Raw genomic sequence first — 18,790 nt, forward strand, 5'->3', positions numbered from 1 at the left:
AGGGCACGGATGGCATTGGATTGAAATGCAAAATGTGTTCTTTGTTGGTATTTTACTTTTTTTCATGTGTGTTAAATAAATGCCTTTGTTGGATGTGTGTGTTGAAAACCTTTTCCAGCCCTGTGGATTTTCGTTTTTGGCATTGTTGCATTAAAGCTGTGTTGTTTAGCATGCCTCTTTTGTCTGGGCAGTGTGTGAGTGTATTTGTAATAGTGGGCCAACATTTGCCTTGGCTGAGCCTCCCAGTGTGGCCAGGGGCCATTTTGTAAAGTCTGTGTCCATATAGGCCTGCTTGAGTTCATTTTTTTCCAGGTCTCCTGCTTGTTGTGAGTGAACATGTGGCAGGTGGCCATTTTGTGGTGGTAGTCAGTGTGCTTTTGCCATAGGCCTGCATTTTTTTCCTTTGCTGCTCTTGGCTTATTGCTTCCATCCATTGTCAGCTGCAGCTCCCTGAATGCTACATCCCACGTGATGCACAATGCCAACCTGGATTTGTTACATTTGTATTTTTGTTGTTGTTCTTCTTCTTTCCGATCCTTACTGAGTGTACTGTACAATACCCAAACCATGAAAGCCCTTGCTTTTGTCAAAGTCTCACAAATGGCTACACTGTACTGTTATGTTTTTTTAATAACTGAGGTAATAAATGTAATATTATTAGTAACACTAAGAAGTGTGACCACACACTAAGTTATATATTATATTTGTTTGTTTGTATTAGTAGTAATTGAACCACACAAATGAATGCCATGTGTCACTGATGTTCTTCTTGCTTCTTTGCTTTTAGGTGCACAAAAGAGGAGGAGACAACATCACCCATTGTACTGCCAGACAGAAGTCCTGCTGCGCATGACGTCACGTGACGTGTGACCACATACACCTCATCAACTTGTGCCACTACGTGCTGCTGACATCTTCAAGATGGCCCCAATGAAAGGTACCAGGTCCAGTACCAAGAAAGTTGTCAGTGAGAAGAAAACACTGCCACTTACCAAGACCAGTATGTCGCCCAAGACCTTTTTTGGGAAACCAAAAGGTGCGCCTGCAGCAGTGGTGACCGGTGTGCAAGCTGGGAGCAGTACCCCTGCATCAGTGGACCCACCCCACCAACCTAGGTCCAAGCCCATGTCTGTCGCAGAGGCACCCAGTCTAATCACGATTCCAACGCCGATGAGCAGTGAAGTTGAAATTGACTTATTGTTATTGCAAAGTAGTACCCAGTCAATGCAGGAAACTCAGATAAGTGGGCAACAACAGCTACAACCACCCCCAATAGTAGTTGTTTCTCCCGAAGTAGGGGCAGTTCAGGAGATTGAGCTTCCTGCAGAGAAAGAAGAAGAGCAAGGCACTCTTTTACTACCTCCATTGTCTTCCAGATTCCCAGCAAGGAAAAGGAGGGTTAGACAACTTCTTCTGCAAGCCCCCTTCTGATGATCTAGACGCCACTTGGAAGCCACCTCAGTCTGAGAGTGAGACATGCCACAAGACAAGGCTAGGGAAAAGGAAGGTTCCAGAAAGCCTTAGAGTTATGGAGGTAGATGTAGAAGAGGAGGATGATGACAAGCCAGTCATCATGGACATTAGTCTCGCCCCAGTGGAGACCGACAATACCCCATTCCAAATTGCTGTGAGGAAAGTGGCACAGATACCACCAACACAGATGATACCACCACCACCTCCAGCTTCCATATTTCATCGGCCGCGACCTACATCCACCACAGCCACCTCAGTAAAAGTAGGTAATGCAGAAAGTCAAACGTCACACCCACCTACCAGTTCATCCAATGTTGCAATTGACACCAGCAGTGCCAGAAATTTGACCTCCCCAGTTTGGGAAATTTTTTCGGTTAGCAAGAAGGAGGTAAACATTTCTATATGCTCCATTTGTGGACAAGGTGTTAGTCGGGGTAGGCTTGGTACAAACGATGGTACCGGAGGCCAAACAACCCATATGAGAGAACACCACTTGTTAGAATGGGAGGCGCACCTTAGTGGCTAAAAAACTGCACGGGTTGTTGGTGGAGGGGATGAAGAAGAAGAACATATAACAGTGAAAGGAGAACAAGAGGGAGACATTTCCTCTGTTACACAAAGCAGCCCTGTCCCCAGCAGTGCAGTGTTACTGCCCAGATCATAATCAGCAACATCGCAGTGGCACTAGAGTCAGGAAGAGATATCAAGGGGTCCACGGCAAGAGAGTACCGCAACAAACAAAACATACATTGAGCCTAACATCTGGTGTCAAGAAGTCACCTGCATCAGTGGCACCAGAAAAGAAGAAAAATCTATGCTACCATTCTCGGCATGTTTAGGTGAGAGAGGCAGTACAAATGCAACTACCCAACGGCACGCTTGTACAACGCAAAGCTGGCTAAAATGTTAGTGCTGGACCTCTTCCCTATTTCTTTTGTGGAATTGGTGGGTTTTCTTGAATTTGTAGCAGCTATCTGCCCGAAATGTAAAGGTTCCCAGCCGATCCTATTTCGAAAGAGATGTTGTTCCAGCACCACATCACGACGTGCTGGAATTGCTTGGACAAGCTTTGCAGCAGAGTGCTGTTCACACTATCCACCTGATAACAGACATGTGGACCAGTTGCCAAGCCACTGATTATATGTGCATCACTGCACACTGGATCTCTTTTGAGGGGGTTAGAGAAAACATATCTGGAGCAGGTGTTGTTGACACAGCTGAGATTTCTAATGCCGGTCGGAAGCATGCAACTGTAGCCATGTTCGCCATGGAGAAATCTGATACTGCTGCAAACATTTTGGAAGACTTTGACAGCAAGGTCTTTGAAAGGCTGTGAACAAGAGGGCTTAACATTGGGTTTGTTTCCACAGACAATGGCAGTAATATAGTTAAGACCATGGCCGAAGGTGGCTATTTCAGGGTCCTGTGTTTGGTGCACTGCATTAACATCATTGTTCAAGACTTTCTGAAAAAAGAAGACTGAGTCAGCAACTTACTGACCACCTGCAGAAGAATCTGCACACATTTCAGCCATTCTTTTAAAGCCCGGAAGCAGCTGAGGATCATTTAACGTGATAATAGAACGCTAGTTAAAGCACTCATCCAGGAGGTTCCACCAAGTCGGAACTCAACTTATTACTTGCTTGAACGTCTGTTCAAGCAGAACAGACCAATCTATGAATATGTTATGCAAAGAGGGGATGTCGTTGTGAAAGGCATGATCATTGATGGACCAATGGGGCCTAGTTAAATGCCTGACAGAGATGCTACTTCCTTTTGCGGACTTCACACGTGAAGTCAGCAAGGAGGACTGCACTATGGCCAAGCTATCCCATTGTTGAACATGCTACAGGAACAGCTGAAGGGGATGTCTGCAATGTACGCAGGTGTGGTTGAGCAAAAAGAAGCATATGAGTTGGTGGAGAGCTTAACCCTTCGCTTATCTGAAAATACAAGGGTGCAAAGAGGCATTGTGTCATCCAACCATTACATTTGTGCCACAAATCTTAATCCACAGTACAAACCATTAATGCACACTTTTATTCCTTATCAGACGCTGATGTTGCCAACTACACAACTTGGATAGCTGTGGAAGCCAGTCAGCTAGAAAAAGAACGGACGGAAATTAGAGGTCTGCTCCTCCAGGGCACAACAAGTATTGCAGGGCAGCCGGCTTCAAGTTCAACTTCAGAGCCTGAGGGCAGAGCGGTTGGCTCACAGCAGCCAAAACCACCAACAACACCAAGAACAACATCAACAACAACAGCAAGAACAGGAGCATCAGCTCCAAAACCGGCACAGGAATGGTTTCTACAGCAAGGGCTTAAGATCAGTGCTGAGGCAAAGGCAAACGAGGCCAAGCAAAGTGGAGCACCCATGAGCATTGAGCGGATGGTCCAGGCCTATCTGGAAGACCTAACAGAGGTCTACTTTGATCAAAACCCATTGCTGTATTGGTATGGGAAAAGGCATCAATGGCCAGTGCTCAGCAGGCTGGTGATAAACTATCTGGTTTGCCCTGTCACAAGTGTCTCTTTTGAGCATGTTTTCAGTGCTGCTGGTACCATTCTGACAGTGAGAAGGACCAGTTTCTCACCCCAAAACGTGGAGAGGTTAACCATGGTCAAAATGAATCAACACTTTATACCACCATATTACATCATACCTGAAGTAGCACAGCAGGAAGATGATGACAGCGACACAGGTCATGGAAGTAGTGTGTTAGGTGACCTACTTCTGGGTGAACCGCCAGAGTTTGAGGACAAGCTCTACTTCCCTGACAACTGGACTTTCAAGTTACTTTCTTTCTTCCTGTGGCAACCAAAAAAAAGCCCCCAAAAAGATATTGCTAAGGAATATTATTTACTTTTAATATTTGTGTGTGTCACTGTCTTTCTGGTTAGAAATCACTACAAATCCATCACCACCATCTTACTCTTCTATTTCTGGATTGGAGTTGCAACTGTGTGCAGTCAGTGAAGAAGTAAGTCCACTCCGATTCCTGACTTGCCCTAAATCCATTTCCCTCAAGCCAGACATTGGATGGAGAATAGTACAACAAATGTGAAATGTATGCCTGCCTCGAGTCCCTCCAAAGAACCTGACTATATTTCTATCCTCCTTTCCGAGCCTAGAGGGACTGCCCTGGAAGAACAGTTAAATGATGGCATGCATTGCACGCTGACTCTGAGTGATTGGTGTTTGTGTTGTTGTGCATGATGTCTACTAGTATTTAATCTTCTACACGCAAAAAAGTGACTTAAGTAAATGTTTCCCTTCTTGTTGTTCAATAACACAATTCTTGAACTATTGCAGGCCGATCCATTGCATTTTTGATTCTGGACTCAATCGAGACACTACAGAGTTGAACACCATGACCATACCATACTCGCAGTCAGTCAGTAGGATCGGAGATGATTGATGGAATAACTCGGTGCGTTTCATGAAGTGGTCTAAAAGGTAAACAACAACAACACCAGGCCTATATGTCTGTGTAGTGGTGGAGGCGCGTGTGGTGGTGTGACTGACAGCGGTCCATTGATTTTGTTACTTAATTTGGAAAATGCTGTATTGCTCTGTGTGTATGTGTGCTCAGTGCTATCTGGCTCAAAATCTAAGCTAAGAGGAGGTTGGGTGGGCGGGCCTGCTCCTGTTGGTGGAGGTAACTGCTGGAAATAGAGTAGACATGCTTTAGCTATGCCGCCTCTGAAAGTTTTCCTGTTGCACTCCTGAAGGACTGGGCAATTCTAAGACCCAGCGGTGCCAGGGGACAACACCTGAAACCTTCGTGGGTTACCTGTTTCGGCGTACAAAACACAGAGACACGGGACACTTCCGGTGGCGTCAAAGATCAGCATTTATTTACTGCAGGGATACAGAAATCGCAAGAAGTACACAACGTGTAGGTTCTGAGAGACTGCTTCAAATTGCAAAAGTGGATCGCTCCTTTTATACACATTTTCGTCATTGAACAACATGGCGAACAAAAGGTTACAACTCAGTTCCCACAGTAAACTTCAAAAGGGTCGCATTCATGTTTTCAGAAACCCGGAACATAATTACAGCAGCATTGCCGGTTCCCAACTGTAAAAACACATCATCCCCACATTAAGCACATTCCATTCTGACTGTAAACGAATTAGGAGAAGGGACAGAAACAGATGCAAAGGAAGAACAAGGATGAACAACAGCTTGAAAAAGAGTGTAGGGATCAATATCGGAAGCACGATTGCAGGATCAAAGGATCCGTGCCTAATGCATGCACGACTGAAACAATAGACTAGCACGGCAAGATGAGCCTCGAGCGGAGCCATCTGCCCTTACAGTGTCATCCCCCTCATCATAAAAACACCCTCAAAGGAACACGTGTCCTTCGCAAAGGTTTGGGAATCCCAGGGTCACGAAGCGGACAGCGTCCGTTCGCTGGCTACTTGAGGGCAAGAGACAAAATGGATGCCGTATCTAAAATGGAACCCGAGGGTTCAGATGGACATACCCACGAATGAGATGAACCATACATAGTAGCGTAGCGAAAACGCGTACACCCACTAAACTCGTCATTTGCGGTTCGTAGATACCAAACTCGTCCATATTCGAACACACCCAAAATGTCATTACGATTCTCACGGAACCTCACTCCTCCTTAATTTATGCAGTTTAACTTTACTTTTCTCCTTGATTTTTCAATATCCTTTTTTTTCCATCTACACTTACAAGCCAGCCTTTACCTTGAGCTATACTGGGAAAAACAACTCACACTTACCTTACCAAACCGCCTCCGCCAGGCAGGCACCCAAGATAGAAGGACGGAAAGTCCAAGGAAGGACCAAGAGGAATGCTGAGATGCAACTCCCAATTTGACAATAATTATAGTATAATTTAATTTGATTTATTTTTTCTCTTCAATCATTATGACAGTGTGTGTTGTTGTTTATGTTTGCTTATATTTGACTACTACAGATATTTTTTAATTTTTTTTGCTAGCTTTAAAAGGAAGCCCTGTGCAACAGAACATAAAATGTATGTAACTTGGGTCTCTCTGGAGTCAGACAGGCATAGCAATTGCATAATAATAATTAATAATATACTGTTGCCCTGTACTACTAGTCTAGTACTACTCATCAAGTCATCAATCATCATGCATGCATTTCCTTTTTCTCCCTTAACAAATTTATGATGGTTGGCTGCCAAGATTGTGTGTTGTCCATGTGTAGTGTTTGTTTTTGTCAAACCTTTCCCTCAAATCCCCCTTCCAAACCATTCATCAAACCCTAACCCTCTTCCCCTGGGCTGTGTGATTTATATTGAGGTATGTCTAAATAAATTTACACCAATTATTGATCACACACTTGCTGGGGCAGATGTGGTGAAAGCAACACTAACTCAAGGCAGGGCGAGGATCTTTCTCTGCTCTAAGTATATATACTTTAGCCCACACTGGCAATATTAGATTGCCCACCATTGCACAGTATTCAATATTCAAACTGATTTTTCAGAGGAACATAATCCATCAAAATAATATAATTGGTTGCCAGCATTGAGTCATCAATCATCCTAGTTCCAGCACTAAAGGTTACGAACCTGCTTGTCCACTTCATCATCATAGCTCCAGTCGACTTCAGTTTGTACTAGCTTAGCCCTCCAGGCATTCTGGTTTATTTGACTTTAGCATTGCTTATCACCATCACGATTTCTTGTTTGGCAGTCTTCTTGTGTACTGTACTTCTACTACTCGTTGCCGAGTCTCCCTCAGGTGACTGACTGTCTCATTTTATTTGTTTCCAAATGCTACTGTCAGTGTCTACTACTAATACCACCACCATGGCACCTTAGGAAATCAAACCATCACCATGCAGCCATCGCTTCGCCTAAGTATAAATAAACATCAGTCATAGGTAAGAGAAGAAGTTTGGGGGAGGCATAATAATATAGAATTTAATTCATTAATTGACGCACCCAAACACTTGCGAGTCTATAGGGGTTTTAGTTGCAGACTGCATAGACTGTTGGTGTGTTACACCATCGGCAGATTATTTCATTCAAAAACTGGCTGTGGCCCTGCTGCAGAAAAGGAAACCATGTGAAGCAGAAGAGTAACCCCCCACAAAACATTTATATCATATGTAAACTATAATATAATTTATTTCCCTAACAAATAAACTAATGAAAAAACCCACAACACCTGACACACCACTCTCCCTAACCCCAACCAATGTCCAGCATAAGAACCCAATGTCCATAAACCCCAACTTTTCCCCAACGCCTAATTCCCACCCACCAAAACAAAGATTAAAAAAGGGGCAAAGCGAAGGAGTTCTAGCGGTGGGCTTGCCGGATTTTCCTCTCCAGGGTGTTTATCCGCTCCTCTAGGGGCGCAATCCAGAGGAGCATGCAGTCCTTAAATGGCTTGCAGTTGCATGAACAGGGGTGGGCAGGAGTGTTCAAAGAAGTGCAGTTGGGGTCTGCCAGACCACAGCGCCCTACCACTGGAAGCACTGTGGGGGCCTGGCTGGGGTCCGGGGCATTGGGGGAGGCTGGAGGAGGCTGCAGCTGCTGCCGCCTCCTCCTCCTCCTCCGCCAGAACCACCAGCCACCAATATTCCACACGAATGGCCTCCAGCTTCCATTGCCAGGCCATGGCTGCTATCTCCTTTGTGTTTGGTTGTTTCAGTTGAGAAGGAGTAGCTATATCAAGAAAGAAAAAACACAATTGTAATCAATACTCTTAGCAAAACAGTAACATAAAATTAATTATACACATAAAATTATAGTGGCACAGTAGCACTAGCAAGCACAGTACATAACATTTGTGGTATCCTCCCACTTCCTCAGCCTCTAACATTTGTGGGAGTTTCAGGCATTACTTAGCACTTTGTAGTAGACAAAACGTCTTCTTCTCTCTCTTGTTTAGCTAAATTAACCTTGTAGGTATGTCAGCTCAGTCAGCTTGCGCCCAAGACAGACATACTCATGTTGCAAACTTGCGTTATTTACTACTGTCTGCAGGGGGGGGGGGGGCAGGTGTAGTCTGCAACTACACAATTATCTTATTTTTCTATTATGGCCATACTCTTTTACATCAATTGCAACTGCTCAATTTCACTTTCACCCTGACTACTACAATAAGGCAGATAATATCTGATCTGAATGATTATATATGGGACGACGTGAGACACTATTGATTGATTGTGTAACCATGCAGCCGATAGGCACCCATGGCTGACACGGTCAAAATGACATAGGTAGGGGGTGGGCCTCGGAGTCGGAGGGAGGTGATTGATAATGGGTGGGTATGGGTACATACATACATAATATATATGTTGTGCTTGCAAACTACTGTGAGTCAAGGGAGTATTCTGAAATACAACCTTGAATCAAAAACCTTGAAAAAAAATAGTCCTTGTTTCTCTTCGCATTGATTTTTCCATTTAACATTACATTGCTCTTTATCATTATATATTTTTAATTTTAATCTTATTCTTATCTTCACCTTGGCTTTGCTACTCTGGCACAGTGTATTTTTCTTTTACATTGTCTTTATCCAGTGACAGTCTCCACCTATGCTATGAGTGAATACCATCCAGGCATCCATCCATTTAAAGTAAACATGGCTATCATTCTTCTTAATCTCTCAACACACCTTTCACCAACAACATAGATTTGTAATTTGTTTTTTAAACCACCACCCATGCGTCCTTGCTTTCCTTTTACTTTGACCCATTGAACCCCTGGAGGATTCCTATCACCCACACAGTTTCACCCACCCAGGATGGCATCCTTTCTTTCACCTTTCACCCATCCTTCAACCACCCATGCATCCTATCAGCCACCTAGACATCCTCTTAGTCTTCTTCATAAAACTTTCCCAGCTGAGTTGAAGTCAGATAGAAGAGGCCATTAGTTACTCAACTCCCACCGCTAATACTATTGCTAATGCTAAGTAATGGCCTGGGTGTCTTCTTCAACCGTTGTTCACAACAACTTAGTCTCTCTCAACACTACAGTGTACACCCTTGCAGGGAGTATGTATTGTCATTAAGTAAAGAATATAACTTACCACCACCCGCCACTGCTCACCCAATTCCTGCAGCTGCCGCATCTGCTCGCTCCTAGCTGGTGTTGCCTTCCCCGCTGGCCTTGGCACTGGTGGTCGGTACGCCTAGAAAAAACATTATACATTTTTTAGATGTCATATACGCCTCCCCCTATTTTCTTTTCACTAGCAAGTTTGAAAATACAATACATACATACAGCACACACATCACTAGTACAAATCGGGTACTAGAATAGAGTCGACAGTAGTATGTCCTCCTATTCTATCAAAAATAATACAATATCTTGCTGGGCATTTTGTTGGTGGCAATTTTCAAAAAGCCTCTCAAGAAGAGGACAACCAAAGGAGTGGAATCAGTGGCTAGAAAAAGAGTGGTCAACCAGGTAGACAACTGGACATGAGGTCTCTCGAGTCTCGAATTGAGTCCTCTCTCTTCGTTGGAAAATGTCATTGTGTCCTCCTCCTCCTCATACTTCCCTACAGCCATGGTGCACGGTAATCAGTTGTTTACAATCAACTGCTGCTGCTAAAGTAATAATAATAGTACTAGGCCTAGACAAAAAGTTAAAATACACCACTTTGGGGTGTCCAACGTGACCATCATTTTATTTACTGATTGAGCATGAAAAGAAAGTACAAGAAAGCCGTCTAATCTCAAGAAACATGTGTAGAATACCTTAGTTGGGCATGAAATCTTCACAGCAGAGTAGTAGCACTAGTTGTAGTAAAGGACCAATGTGTTCTCTGAGCCTTGCAGTGGTACCACCACTAGGCAGTCTACAAAATATAAGGAGAGAGGGAAAGCTGACTGAAAAATCAGAATATATTATAAAGCAAGCCCCAGACAGACTAATAATAGTAGTAGTACAAAGTCAGAGGCAGTGAGATTGATGTAAAAAAAAAAACAGACACTAGAAATATAACAACTAAGTAGGTAGGTAATACAGCGATAACAAGAATTCAGAAACAAATAAATTGAAGAAGATTTAGTAAAAATTTGAATTAGGAAACAGAAATAAATAGTTTGAAAAAATAAGGTGCAGTAAAAGTTAGGGAAATATAATTATTATTAACAGGAGGACTTACTGGGGCCAGCAGCAGAGCCATCTGTAGAGGAGCGATCCTGGCCCTGTGAGGTACCTACAGCACCCGCCTCAGCAGACCCTGTTCTCTTCTTGCCCCTGGATGCTGATCATGTAAGACATAATAAAGATACAAAAATTGATTGGTGTAAAACAAATAATAAATATTTTTTAAAACGCTCAAAAAAGATTTGTTGACAGGGGACGACAATTGGAATAAAATTGACCTATCTAATCAGATCGACTAGTAGTATCGCGGTCGTGGACCATCGTGTCTCTTTATTATTCCAGTGTTCCATGCCGATTCCAAAATCCTAAACCTAAGTACCACGCAGCCGCCTATTCCAAAGACTTTGGAATGAATTGCCAAAAATTATATTTGCTTCTTCAAAGTTCCGAACTCATTCGCAATCATCAATGAATCAACCCCCTTTGATGGGCCAATTGTTCACTAAGTCTGCATTTTCATTTGTTTTAGTCCTCAAAAATGCATAGATGGACAAATGCATATTGCATACGCCAAATTGTTGGTTGGTTGCTGATGTGCTGAGTTGCTATATTATTCACTCACTAACGAACTACAAAAGGTTCTACTACGGATTGGAGTCAGCAGCACGTGATGGAGGACGCGTCCCACGGACCACTAAAAAAGTACCAACTAATACTAAGGGGCATATCAGCAAGCAGGCGTTAAAAAATTATCGCCGCTTTTCCGTCTGTTTTCGGACGAAAAGCGGCGATAATTTTATCGCCTTATCTGCAAGGTCACGCTATCGCCTGAAACCTTGCCTTATCTCCATTTCCCTTAACGCCCATCTTTGCATCTCTAATGAGATGCAAAGTGGGCGTTCCTCCCCAGGATAACGGGAGAAATGTCGCTAAGCGACATTTCTCCTATTATCAAGCCTCACGCAAAGCAGCATAGCGACAGGAAAAGTAGCGTTAACCTCTGTTGTCGCTACTTTCCTTACGCCTGCTTTGAAACTGACTTAGCCATGATATCCTTTGGAAGGCGGATATCATGGCTAAGTATGTGAGGACCTATCAGCAAGCTATCGCCAAACTTCGTGGGATTATCGCTGGGTTTCCAGTGATAATCACACGTTTGGCAGTTAGCGCTAGGATTTTTATCGCTTTTGAGATAAGCGTTGCTAATAGCACGCTATCTCAGCAATAAAAATCCACGCTAGCCGGCGATAATTATCCTAGTGCTAAGTGCGCTTAGCGATAATTATCGCCGGTTGTTGCTGATATGCCCCTAAGTAACTAACTATAATAACTACCTACCACCACTATCTTAGTGACAGGACAAAGGAAAGGAGTCTCTCTAGCATTACCTAACTTAAATTCTCTAACCTCTCTTATGTAATCAGCCCAAGCAAGCACAAAGTTGCAAACGAGTAGGAATAGTAGTGCAGAGGACCTGTCTAGAAGAATAACAATCACATAATATAAGATGTTTAAACATAACTTACCTGCATGTACGCAGCAGCAGCATTCTTGCTATTTGGGAAAATAATTATATTCGCAATAACACAGAACAGAACACACAATAGTAATATAATTAGCTACTCACCAAGCCCCACGACCTCAACACCTAGCAGGGTCAGCAGGTCCTGCTCCTGGTCCAGGATGTAGGACCACCGGTGAGTCTGCTGGTTGTGGGTGCGCTGGACCTCAGAGCAGAGAAACACTGCCCGGCGCACCCTCCAGAACCAGGCCTGCCACCTGCTGCCAAGGATAAGGAGAGGTGGTGCTGCACACAAAAATCTAGGGCGGCCACCTCCACCTCTGAGAATAAGGCCCTTCTGGGCACCCCCTTAAGGCGGCTCCTGGTCGTACTACCCTTAGCCATGGTTCTGGGGGTGTGGGTGGGGGGCGGAAAAGAAAATGTAGAAGTAAAAAATAAAGTCAGGAGAAGGAGTAGGGAAGTAGAAAAAAATAAAAAGCAAGTAATAGAAAAACAGTACAAAAACCCAGTAAAAGTAGAAATAAAATGCAAAATATACACTTAGGAAGAGAGAGGGATAGATAATAAATAATAAAGATCAGAAAAAAAGTTTTAGAAACAAAGGATTGAAAAGATTTGAGAGGATTCAAAAACAGGCTCCAGAACCATACAAAGAGTAGAAAAACAAGATGGCCGTGCCCATTGGCGACCGCGTAGTGAAATTCGCATATTTCCCCCCGAACATGCAATCCGCGTTGTCGAACATTAGAAACGTCTCGCGAGCATGTGGAACAAGCAACTCCGCGTGCTTGCGGAACTCCGTGTAGAGTTGCAGAGTATTTTTACCGCTTTGCAGAGTTTCGCGTAGCGCTGCTACGCGAAGTCCGCCCGGGCTACCTATTCTAGCAACTGCATATTAGCTATAACTTGGCAGAGGGGTATACTCTGTCACAAACGGGGTGGATATCCTGTCCCCCGTATTACTATCCCATTATATCCTATGGAGATAGTAATACGGCGGATGGGATATCCATCACGTTTGTGACGGCGTATTCCATCTGTCGAGATCTAAATAAGGCCCTTCATTTTTAAATGTATTTTCAACATCTTGAACTGGCACCTCTTCTGGATCGGGAGCCAGTATAGCATGTTGAGGTGCAGTGTGATGTGGGTCGGTCTGGGGAGGTCGCGGCAAGACTCATCCTCAATCTCCCGAGACAGACCCACATCACACCTCACCTCAAGTAGCTACACTGGTTAACGATCAAGATGTTGACCCATGCATACAAAACCCTGCACAATGAAGGACCTGCATACATCAACAAACGTATGACCATCCACCAACACCCACGATCAGCCTCCCTCTTCCTCGCAGACACCTCCTGGATTCACCTAAGCGACAGCAGAGGATGCTCCTTCACACACCTGGAGGCCAGAGCTTTGAAGGACCTTTTCCTGCAGCTCAGGACTGCCTCAATGCTCCGGTAATTCAGGAAAGGACTCAAGACCTGGCTGTTCAAAGGAACAGATCACCACGAAGCAGATAGCAACTCCAGCACCTTGAGACCCTTGTGGGTGATTTGCCAAACTTTATAAATTCTTGATTGATTGATTGAAATGTATGCTGGGATTGTGTTAATAAGTGACGGCTACACCATGATCTAAACTCTGATTCTTCCATTAAGTTACAATGGGTATGCTAAGGATATTTCTAATTTAGTGGCCTCTGTGTGCTAAAAATGTGCTCCACCTATTTAGTCTGCCAGGATATTTTGATCTCCCGGTTTGAGCCATTTACTGTGTACGAGTCTCACTACCTGAATCTCACTCACAGTATTTTCATGGTAATTGAACAGAGTGTGTTTACCGGCAGTGTCCAACTTATTAGATAAGGCTGATTTGGTGCTGCTAGGGTAAGGGGCACTGAGCTGGTTAAACATGAACACGTGTGCAGACATGTGCGGGCTGCTCATAAGAGACTACAATGTAGAGAGGCCCCAGAGGGCCATTAGTGCCACCTCACACACCAACATCTGCTACAGAGGTGGGCACAATCAAGCCCTTCTCCAACCCATGCCTATATCTAGTGGGCGCCCAACAGCCTACACCCTGCCCGCACTCCAGGAACAAGGACAAAGAAGAGTGGCTGGTTTCTTCACCAGCCATTGGCATTGGCTGGGCACGAGGGACTCAGCCGGAGTCACAGGGGTCCTGAGGCTCGCAGCGCTACCCACACCGTGCATAAAAGCATCTAGGTGCTGTGTGTGGCACCGTGAAAATATAAAACAAAGGAAAACACACCATGCAGCAGCACCACTGCAAAAATAAAAAAGCAGCAGGAGCTGCTAATTTAATATGCACTTCTCTGTGGAAAGAGTTCGTCATAATATTGTGCAAATGCTTGGTTTGTGTTGTTTGCTCCTTTGTGGTTCCTCAAGAAGTGACAAGGGCACCACCAACTTGCTCTTGCAGTGTTGTGGTGGCTGCAGAGAGTCCAGCAGCTCTGAGAATACTTGACCTGGGGAGCCCTTTTGCCTCATATTCAAATGCTCCTTTAGAGTGGGTGGTTTTACTTTTCAGCTTCAGAATGCAGGAACCTTTAGTTGTTGGTCAGATGGCTGCATTTTTCTTGGCTTAATGAGTGTTAAGAAAAACTTGGGGGCATATGTATCAACATCTCCATTTGCGATTCTCAAATAGCGATTTTTTGAGAATCGCTATTTGAGAATTGCAAAACGGGACGTATTTAAAAAATCGCACAAATTTTGCGATTTCTTAAAATTCCTTAATTTCGATTAGCAAATTGCGAAATCGCAATTAAGGAATACCTTCCCATTCATTCCTATGGGCCAGGAGGTCCATAGCAATGAATGGGAAGTCCTTCTCAATTTGCGAATCGCTATTTGCTAATCGCAAATTGAGAATATTTTCAAAGGTGCAAGGGTGTCATGATGACACCCTGATGCACCCCTGAAATCAGCATGTGTGCACATATGGCGCACATACATGCCCTAAGGGCATGTATGTGCACCACATGGCACTTTGAAATATGCAAAAAAGTGCATATTTCAAAGAAATCGCAACTTACCACCAACTTGAAGTCGGTGGTAATTTGCGATTTCTTAAGGAGAAATCGCACAACTTGGGTGCGTGTTACATTGCATTTAAGAAATCGCAATTTGCGATTTCTTAAATGCTTACGCAAACTTAAGAAATTGCAAATTTAGCGATTCCTTAAGATTATGAGGCTGAAATGCCTCATACATCTCCTTTTGCGATTTTGTATTCGCAAACGCTGTTTTTTTGCGATTCGCAGCGTTTGCGAATACAAAATCCTTTGATACATATGCCCCTTGGACACGTTAGTTTGATATGCAATGCTTTGTTCAAAATACTTTTTTGATAATGACTATTGAGAAACATTGAATTAATGATTGCACTGGCACCATTGTGATTCCTGACGTGTTCATTGTTCTTATAATATATGACCCCTTGACATAGCCAACAGGCTTGCGTTATATTTGAATATGGAGACTTTCCTGACAAAAGCCAATAGGTTTGTCTTAGATTTTGATTAAGTTACCCCTTTACAAAGCCAATAGGTCAACTTTTATAAAATGATACCCCCTTATCATGTGATATCACATCTAGTAAAGGTGCAGGGAATTGTGATTGAGGCGTCATGACTGTGATTCAAGAATGTCATCCAAGGTATTACCATCTGCATGATGAATATGTTTATAAATTAATTAATAGTATTTAGAAGTCTGTTTATAATTCTGCTTTCCTTAAAAAAAAAAAACACAGACTGGACAAAGATTTATCGAGTGTTGTTGTTGAGTGCCAGCTGATAGAGATTAGTAGCCCACACCACTTCCCCTGAGTAGGCCTTGGACTCTTCTGTGCTGCTACTCTGAGAGAGTCAAGCGCTACAATGGGGTACTTGGATCCCAGTAAGGAGAAAATTGTGGACCTATTACTTGTGCAGGCCTCACATGTTGCACAGCTAATAACCCAATTTCTTACATGTTTCATGCTATGCAGTTCAACTCCAATTACTTTCAGTCATGAGAATTTTCATTTTTGGTGACCTTGGGTTTTCTTGGATAACGTGATCGGTTGAGCCAAAGTAAAGACAGAGGTTTGTTTGGCGCCTCTTTTAATTTTCTCCATTAGTAGAGGAATCCCTGGCATACACTGTTGTTTGTTATCCTACTTAGCATAGTATTCATTTTTGGGCGTTTTCTAAACAAGCACTATCACAGAAAGCTACGGTATGGCAGAAGTTCCATCTTTTCTCTACTTTATTTTCAGGAACCTCTTTATCAATATAGCACACTAGCCCGCTCTGTGACGTGGCATACACTAAAGTTAGTGCGCAAGTGCAATTTGGAGCAGTGTGATGTCTCACTGCAAATGTGAGTACAGGGTTGAACCCATGCCTGCACTGAGGACTCTGCATTGTGAAAAACAGACTAGTTGTTTCCAACCACCTTTGAGTGTGCAGGTGGCAACCATTCTGTATTTCAAAGAGAGGCAGAGATCCCTCTTCAGGCAGGTACATTAAGTGAACCTGGGATCCCTGCCCCACCTTTTAGGAGGTGCCATTGTGGGGTACACTGACTTTGCACCACCTCTATATGCAAATGAGTTAATTCCCACTTGATATTGTACTGGCGCAAATTTAGCACTGGCTCAATGGGTATTACTGAAGAGATCACACAATCATCTGTCACCCTTTGTGGACTACAAACATTTCACACACAAGTAGGCACAAACCATCTGTTGTGCTCCTGGGGCACTTTCTATAATATGGGGCCCAGATATACTGTGATCTCGGATTTGTAGAGCGTGGCGTATCACCTGTGAGAGGGTATGCAGGTGCTGTCCATAGGCACAGGGAGATTAAGTGATTTTCCCAGAATCACAGGATGTTGAGCCGACAACGAGACTCGAATCTGGATCCCCAGCCCCGAAGTCGGCAGCTCTGGCCGTTATGCCACTCCCTCTTCCATGTATGAATACAATGTAGGACTTTGGGGTACTTGAAACATAGTGCTATTAATTTTGTCACTGAAACCTCTGCAAACTAGCAATACACTTTAATATTTGATCCACTGTGTTTTGCCTGTTGGTTTCTTGAACTACATTAAGGCCCTGATAACAAGTGGGTCATTGTTTTCTGACCCTTGTTTAAACCCCTGTTTGCACAAGGGTTTGAATTACGAGTTTGATAATATTTAACACATCCAGTAAATACAGGGTTCATTATTTACCTAAATCTTTGTTAAATGTTGGCAGATTGAACCTGCTGAAATTTAACAGCGGACAGTGTACAGTAGCTACTGTACCATGCCAATTTTGGTGTGCCAAGCACTAAAATCCGCATGTTATTCTGCAATTACTCTTAACCTGATAAATAACGTATCAAGGGGTATCGCTATTAATGAGTGATGAAAAATAGCACCGTGTTATTGACAAAACTCGTGATCAGGGCGTAAATATGTTAACAAATTCCTACTGCCTTGCTTTTGTTCTACGAGCAGAGTGTTGACCGATAACAGAGCCCCCCTCTGACCAGATATCTGCAAACATTCAACATTCAGCAAATTAAAACCATACAAAATGTGATTGGTTCTATTTACTGCGAGGATCAACCAGGCAGCTACATACTTCTGCCTGGGTGTCAAGAAATGCTGCAGGATGGTAAAGATAATGGAATATGAATTAGGTAAGGGAAATTTGCATGTTCTGAAGATCTCATGTGAAGTATTTGGCTTGACACAGAAACATTGACACAGATTGTTTTGAAGAGGGTGGATGGGCTGAATAGTCTGCATTGGCCGCTCTATACTTTGTAAAGTCCCCTCTATGTCAAAGGCATTCCCAGAGATTTTGCGATTGCTTGGGTCTTTTTGACACTAAAGTCAAATTAAGTTAATGAGAAGCAGTCAGTTTTTGACGCAGGATTTAGTTTTCAATCCAACAAGCTTGAATTTATAGTTTTCAATTAGAATTTTAGCAGAGATATCTTAGAAAAGGGTTTAACTGTAAAGTCCAGGTGAAACGTTTTTGAGCTTTTAAAACTTTCACATACATTGAATCTTGGTACTTCACAAGAATGACATGGCACCACAATTCCCTTTTCCTTAAGTAAGGATTATTCAGTTTAGGGAAATGGTGAATGGGAATACTTAAGCAGTGGGTTCTTGCTATGTTAACCAGTGTCCTCTTATAAAGTATGGAGGTGACAAATGGGGCACTGGTGAATTTCTCTATCATGACATATCCAGAAAATTCAAATATAAACAACACATTACTAGTATTTTAAGTATGGTCTCTATGGAACAATGCAGTTGGGAATGATTTACTGGATACAGATGTGTGGAATCCATGCTTGTTTGTGTCCTCCTTTTCTCTCTTTGTGTTAGTTTTTATGTTCTGGCTTCACACTGCAGATATCAACAGCCAATAAAGTGAGAATCACCAGGAGGGGGGCTTTGGGTCCGCCATGTGTTGAGAGCCAGGGGTACATGTTTGATTGGTCAGAAATGGTGTGCTTCTACAAAAAAGTGCTTGTCCTCGCAACTGTGATCATTTTTTTATTTATCCAGCTGCCTGAGCTTGAACCTTCAGGGACACACACATTACATTGTAATGCTGTTACATTGGTTGGGATAACTAGATAATTTATAGTGTTTTTCTCTGGCAGCAGCACTCATTAATCTACAT

The sequence above is a fragment of the Triturus cristatus genome, chromosome 5_2 (genome assembly GCF_964204655.1).
Source record: "Triturus cristatus chromosome 5_2, aTriCri1.1, whole genome shotgun sequence".
NCBI lineage: Eukaryota > Metazoa > Chordata > Amphibia > Caudata > Salamandridae > Triturus > Triturus cristatus.